The sequence below is a fragment of the Hippocampus comes genome, unplaced genomic scaffold, assembly GCF_001891065.2.
Source record: "Hippocampus comes isolate QL1 unplaced genomic scaffold, H_comes_QL1_v1.1 scaffold102, whole genome shotgun sequence".
Lineage (NCBI taxonomy): Eukaryota > Metazoa > Chordata > Actinopteri > Syngnathiformes > Syngnathidae > Hippocampus > Hippocampus comes.
In genome coordinates, this window is record NW_017805487.1 from 195,223 (window position 1) to 202,538 (window position 7,316).

Here is a 7,316-nt window from a genome sequence, read left to right on the forward strand (position 1 = left end):
CACCGGAGGGGAGCGTATTCTGGCTTCAACTGACGCCGTCACTTCCGCGCACGCAGTGGCAAACCTTTTTGGCAGCTTCGATCGAGACGCATCGACGGGGACGCTTTCGCTAACCCTTTTGGGGTTTTTTTTTCCCGCTTCGTGCTGAGGAACCAATTGTTGTTGTTGCTGCTCGTTTAGCGATGGGAACGAGCCAACGGATCGGCGACAAGACAATATCGCACGAGAGGGTCCAATGTCGTAACTCGCCAATCCTTTTGAAAGGCTCGACGGCGTCCACTTGGGCAGAGTTGCGATTGATGGAAACGGACGGCCGTAATTCAAATTCCGCATCCGATTCAAAATGCGGCCTTTGGACTGGCACGTGGGACGGCAAGGATAATTTTTTTTTGCTTGACCGGCCGCCGTCGTTGTGTTTCAGCCCCGAGACGAGTCCGCTGAAGCCGCCGCCTCAGATTAGAATAGACATGGACCCGGACGACGGCCACCCTTTCTTCTGGCCCGGTCGAGGATCCGAGACATCTCTGTAGGTCCGCCGAGCCGCCACTCCCGGCGGGGGCGACGCCCGCGGCCGACAACCGCCATCGCCGCCGCCGCCGCCAAAACACAGCGAGCAAGCTAACGCGACGACGACTTGTTGGACGCGACCGCGGCTCTGTGCTTTTCCCTCCCTTGCTTGCTTTTCCTTTTCGATCATCCGTCTCTACTTTTCGATCCTCAAATATGTAAAAAGGAAAAAAAAATCGGTGCGATATTATGACGACCTTTTCCCGTCGCAGGAAAAGTTCATTTTTAGAGTCGACCTCTTGTTTCCGATGAACAAGTGTCGAGTGATTGTGGGGGATTCTAGACGGAAAAGGTGTGCTCATGTGATTGAATAGTTATTAATGCTGAATTAACAATGAACCGGACACCCTTTCTGATTTGTGTTTTTCGTACTAGATTCAATTGAAAACATTTATTTTAGTGCTTCATTTTGTAATCATTTGTTGTTGTGCGCATTGAGGACGCATGTGGCGTTTTCCTCAACTGGGAGCAATATCGTGTTGGCAAATGCGCTGCGTTGCCTTTCAAGCGGCTGACGAGGTCCATCACTCGTACCGGAATCCAAAGTCAAGGACAAATCACAAATGATGTTTTTCACCCCGAAATAGTCGCTTTCTCCATTTCTGTGATTTTTGTTTGTTTTTCAAGTACTCTTGAAATCAAGACTATTAAATACATATAGTTTTTTTCTTTCTATTAAGAACCCCCCCCGCCCCCCAGCTCTGAAAATAAATTTGAAGAAAAGTTGCGCTAGTTAGCTTAGCATGAACTCTGGAAATCAAATTCCAAAATCAACCCCCCCCCCCAAAAAAAAAATCCTGATAATACATCAAGAAAGATGCAGATTTGGCAGCTCAAGCGTGAGGCCGACCGATGCTTCGGCTAACTTTGAGTCACAAAACAACTCAAATATCCTGTTCGGAAAGATAAGAAAATCTCTGGAAGCAATTTGGGATCGGACATCTCCAGGGTGATGCCAACATTTTTAATCGTAAAAAGTCCCCAAAAATCAAAGCAAATTCTTGAAGACTGTCTCAAGAAACGCGGTCCAGTGCCCCCGTCACCCAGGCAACGCTCAAGCGACAGATCTGACGTTTCCGGCGAGGGGGGAGACACTCAAAGTCTCTAACGCAAAATTGGAGTCCTAAGACACCCCAGATATCAGGTTAAGAAGCACGCGAAGTGATTTGAAGCATCTTTGGTCAGCGGAAAGAAAGGTGCCCCGTGCCTTGTAATCCAGGCGAGACTTTGACATCTTCAGGGTGATGATGGGAAGCGCTTCTCGAGCTAGCTTTCAATAGCACAACTCCCCTCGAATGCCGTTTAAAGGCACTGGCAATTCCACGAAGGAGCTTTGGTGTATCCTGTCATTTAGGCGACCCGAGTAGCCGAGTGGCCTATTCAGCAGCATGTTAGCCCGTCAGCCAAAGTAACCATGTGATTAGGATTTCTAGTCCTCCTGTTTTTGTTGCTTTTGCTTTTTCAGCCAGAATAAAATCACTAAGAATCAATGCATCTAAAAAAAAAAAACAACAACTTTTTTTTGGAGGGTGGGGGGCTTTTCATCATTCACTTTTTTGGGGGGGTTGGACGGAGGGCTTTTTAGAGTGACTACTTTAGAAATTCTATTTTTCAAATGAAATGTACATTGAAAATAAAAAAGCTCTGAAAGAGACGCGCTGTTGCCCCTTGAGTGACTCGCGCGCGACTCGAATGAAAAGCATCCGCGATGAATGAGTGAAGGCACAGCTCCCTCTTGTGTTCGTTCCGCCCCATTGCAGGAGAGGGGAGGCCAATTGTGCGCCCTTCGGCCATCGGGGAAACGAAGGAGCACGTTCATTGGCTCACGTTTTGTCCTTTTGAAGAAAACTCTTCTTCTCGTGTCATTCACGTGGTTTTCGTCTTGAGACGTTAGTCGCAACTCTAGTCGCTAACACGTGCCATTCTACAACTTTCACTTTTCATGTAAACATTGACTAAAATTGGGATGTATTTTTATTGCGGTCAAACATCTTATTGCTGTAACGTTCTATTTTTCCTCTCCTGTGACTTAAGAACTTTTGATCGAATATTCTGACTTGAGCTCCAAAAAACGATGCTGATTTAAAACATGGTCATGTTCTATTCGAGTAAAAAAAGAAAAATAAAGATCATCACTGTAACTTTGTCTCGCTAATTAAAAACAACTATTTTCGTCGTGGTAATAATCATATCAAGTCATGCGTTGACCCATTCTGACTCGTTTCTCGAGATTTTGAAATCGTAGACGGTACCTTTGAGTGTAAAAAGCAAGAGGTAGCGGTGAGCTTCCCTCATAAAAGACGCGGCCATCCGTCACGAATGGACTCATTTGCAGCTAACGAAGCGAACTCCGACCTGCCAGTGAGGTCCAAAGAGATGACGGGGGAGCCGCCGCGCCGCGCCGCACCGCGCGAATGTCGCCCACCCACCGCGGCTCATCTGGCGCGCAGTCGGGAGCATTCGGCCCAATTAGCAAACGAGTCGGAGCATTCACGCGCTGACGTCAAAGCGGGACGTCATGACCCGGATACACACGCGCACTGCCAACACATCGGCGAGCCATTGGAAATGCATCGCCGGGTCGCGGGGGGGTGCAAAAAAGCCGCAAACATTCTGCTGCCCTACTCCATTTTACCCAGTTGGGGGCAACAAAGAGCTAAACGTCGAGAGGGTAGAAGGAACTGGAAGTTTTCTCATGTTGTTGAAGTACCATCAAGAAGTCATTTACACACACGTGTAATGCACACGACATGATGTGTTTGAGAGCTGAATGATCGTTGGCTTTTGTTGACCTAAAGTGGTCATCGCAAGCGCCCTAATGCTAATCGTGATTGCTAACCTGGTAGCAGAGGCTAATTTTGTTGGCATCTGATTCTTCCCTCTTACAAGAAAATAATTCAACTTTTTTTTTTTTTCACAGCAAGACCAATGTCACTGGAGTCAAGCAACAACAGAGGGTTGGAGAAGTGTTGTCACCGTGTTAAGAATGAAAGAAGTTAGGGCATTTGAAAGGCTAAGACAAGCGGCTAAAACGGTCGGTAACGTGCTCCATCGTTCCAACGGGACGGCCTGTGACTGAGTGTCAGCGGCGTGCCCGGCGCCGTGCGGCACCCACCTGTGCCCAGTTAGCCCGTTAACCCGCGGGATGTTGCAACGGGCGCTCGGCCAGCGGTCCTTGAAGAGGAGCCGCTGTGCGTGTCAAACTGAACGGGAGTCGATGGGCGCGGTCCAGAGCAGATGCGAGAGCGCGAAAACAGATGAGGGCGATGAACGAAACAGCCACGATGTAGATCTGCTCTTTATCTTGCCCGTCTAAAAATAGGCGATTGAAATGTTTTTGTTTTCATTTGGGGCCATCTCCAGTGAATGCGGTAAGGTGGGTGACGACAAGCCACCCCCCTCTGCCACCCAAGAGCCCCCTAAGAAGAGGACAAAGGGGTTGTTTGGATGATGAAAAAAAAAACATCTTTGCGCCCTATTTGAAACGGCGCATTGGATCCGCTGTAAGAACGCTCGCTCCCACCTCGGAAACGGTCCAAATGGCTTCCCCGGAAAGCGGGCGACTTCATGCGCCCGCCTCCCCGGGCCCAAATGGAAGCGTCACCAAATGGCCGCCTCTCTCAATTCCGCTCCCATTAAGCGTCTGCGAGCGCATTTGGAAAGCGCTATTCGCAGTCACGGTTGGCGTTATAGAATTTCACGCCTGTTGTTTTTGCGGCTGATTGGGCTCGTTTCCCGTTTGGACACGTGCCTTCAAATGGGCTCTTTTTCCCTGTAATGGAGAAGACGTGCCAGAGTTTGGCAGCCGCATTAGCGCCTTAGCATGTCGCCGACCCCACCACCGGAGGACGATCGGGCCTGAGCGTGGCTGCGTTTGACCTTTCTCTTCTGTTTTGAAAGCGAGATTTGACCCGGGTCAAATCTCGCTTCCAAGCTCTGCGGAAGCTACAAGTGGAAAAGTCCGATTCATCAATGGAGCGATTTCAAGACGCCACTTGCCGGCTCTGTCTATCCATACCTCATCTCAAATGTATTTATTGAGCGCTTTCAAACAGCCATCGCTGCACAGTGTCCAATTGACGCTACAAGTCGTCTATTGGAAGGAATCTTCAGTGCTTCATATTATAAAATGACAATGAGAAACCCTCTCAAAGCGATCGGTAGCCTCAAATGGAAACGGAATCGTCCCTCCCCTCTTCAGAACGAGTGTCGAGCCTGAAGATTTTAATTGGCCTCCCGCTTCTCACCCGGGCGCCGTTTCCACATCAAGAGAGAGCGAGAGAGCGAGAGAGCTCACCACCCGCCGGGAATCTGTCATCCGCATCCCGGCCCCCGGCCCCGGGTCCCTCCCAACCGGTCAGTCAAAGGCCGCAGCCGCGTGCTGCGGAGCCGCCTCGCTACGGGGAATCTCCTCTTCCGGCCGCCCCACGCTGACGCTTTCCATCCACATTGACAACCGCAGCCGTGGGAGGAGCCCAATTTGCCCATGATGTGCGCCAGGCTCGCCAGCGGTGCCGAAAAAAAACGTCAGCAAACACAAATGGTCTTGAAAAATTGCTTTTTCAATTGAGGGAAAACTGCGGCCGCGCTCGCTCGGCCTCCTGGTGCCGTATCGGGCGAGCGCCACTCAGCCATCTGGTGGTGAATGCCAGAGAGGAATTTCATTCAAAGTGCAAGGGGGGGGGAACGACGGATGACGACTTTTGGGTAAACCCCCCCAACACTGGCAAACACACGACAAAAGTGTTTTTTGCTCACAGATCTAAAAATCGCACACCGCAAAAATGCTCTCTCACTATTGAGCCAACGAACTTCTGCTGACATCTCCCATTGAAAGCCTCTCCCACAGGCCTTCTGGAACACGTTCACAACTCACACACACACACATGAGCTGTTTGATTGTTTATCGATCGGGCAAGTTTGTCGTGTGTGACGTTGAGCCATTTGGAAAGCTTTTTCAGGTCGCTGAGCGCCATGGCCTGGAAACAAGAAAAAGCAAAGCGTGATGTGAATGAAGCGTGTCAGGCGGCGCGCCGGCTTTGTGCTCGTGTGCATTTTTAGCAGGTGGAAGCAGAAAAATTTGCCATGCAGATGAAGGCCCGCCCGGCTTCCTCGGCCGTCGGCCAAAGGAGACGCCGGCACGTCACAAAGCATCGGCCCCGGACGCCGCCGCCACGTCTCGGCCAATCGGCATCCGTCAATCTTTTCTTTGCTTTTTTCTTTTTTGCTGAGGCCCGCTGTGCATTTTGAGTCCGCTCCCGTCAGCAAAGTTGCCTCCTAATCCCCGCCGAGCACATCCTGGCGTTTGCGACTGTAAAAATAGTTCAAAGAAACAGACGAGGATTAACGGTGCATATTTTGGCTGATGCTTTTCTTGTGACAGCTAAAAAAAAAAAGTGGAGCGCCATCATCGACGTCACGTGAGACGTTGGCACGCCAGCTGTTCACGAGAGCGCGCGCATCCATTCTCTGATCCGCTTTTCCTCACCAGCCATTTGCATGATTTCCACCGCCGGTCCACCCGAACAAACGAGCGATGTCGCCGTCCATCAAGCGGCTCGCGGGGGATCGACCGATTGACCGCCAACGGTCTCGCTCGTTCCAAGCGACCGAGCCCGGGCCGGGCCCGCCGACCAACGGCTGATTTGTGATCGACGGATCGTCGATGATGTGGTCCGCAGGGGGGTTTGCCTCTTTGGCTTTTTCTCCGCCATCGCTTGACATTGTCTGTGATCGGGCCGGCAAAGGAGATTGATTGACCGTCACCAAAGATGGAAAATAGCAAGCCTGCGATCGCCTGGAGATGATTGCTAGACAAAAGCGAAAAAAAAAAAGGAGTGGCAAAGAAGAAGCCAAGACGCTGTGATGGGTTGACGGGAGGACGGCCCGCTCCCAGCTCAGCGCGTGTCCGGGAAGAGCTCTTGCCAAAGTTCTTTTGTGAACAAACCCGGACCGAGGCGAAACGAGGCCGACGAAGACCAAATCGGGGACGGCGAGCAGTTGGCAAAGAAAAGCAAAGGCGGGAGAACCAAAATAGCCAACAATTCCAAGATTCCGATCAAAACGTGAGCCGAAATGTTTGCTTTTCTGTTTGTCCGCCCATCCCCATTCACGCATGGTTTTCAGAAATGAAAGAGGAGTACGAGTACCGAAGCGGACCGGGTTCAGATGTCAGGAAGTGGGATGGCGCCGACTCTGGGGGAACGTCACAATTGTACCGTTGTTGAAGCCTTCAAAAATGTTGAAATCGCAATTTGGCGGTCGGGGGGTGTACGTCTGCCCTGCGGTGGGCTGGCAAAGTGCAGGGCACACACACAGAGACCAGCTTGGGGACAATTTGGAGCGTTGAGCATTTTCTGGGTGGGGGTGTATTACCGTGGCAGAGAAGGGGGAGGGAGGAGAGCGCCCAAAAGGCCACGACCCGGAATTGAACCTCCTACCCGTTTGTAGCCTTTTGTTCTTCCGCCTCCCTCGATGGACTCGCCGAGTCTTTCTTTGGCTTCGACGTGGCGGCGACGGATGCGAGCGACCTTTCTGATGTGCGGCCGCGCGCGCTTGTTCGCGATTGGCTGCGCGCGTGAAATGCGCTCGTTTTGCAAGTCTCTTGGGGAGCCTTGGGGGGGGGGGTTGCGGTCGCATCCACGTTGCACGCATCGAAAATGCTCACACCGGCTGCGACCTGCATGATAACGATGGGTGTGCGCATATTGTCGCGGTCGGACCCCTCCCCCTCCCCCCTCGCCCGCGTT

General features: G+C 51.5%; 1 protein-coding gene and 1 long non-coding RNA gene across 6 annotated transcripts in view; one reads left to right on the forward strand and one right to left on the reverse strand.

The window, feature by feature from the left end:
• Positions 1-1,353, forward strand: part of slc4a4a (solute carrier family 4 member 4a) — a 39,726-nt gene extending 38,373 nt beyond the window's left edge. For all 5 annotated transcript variants that reach the window (XM_019876187.1, XM_019876186.1, XM_019876188.1 and 2 more), the window contains one exon: positions 422-1,353. The gene's annotated coding sequence lies outside the window, so the exon portion shown is untranslated. The remainder of the gene's footprint in view (positions 1-421) is intronic.
• On the reverse strand, positions 1,247-1,838 carry LOC109519571 (uncharacterized). The gene is made up of 2 exons (XR_002168983.1): positions 1,794-1,838; positions 1,247-1,484 (listed from the first exon to the last, which is right to left on the reverse strand). It is a non-coding gene; the product is annotated as an uncharacterized LOC109519571 (long non-coding RNA).
• Positions 1,839-7,316: the final 5,478 nt, after the last annotated feature.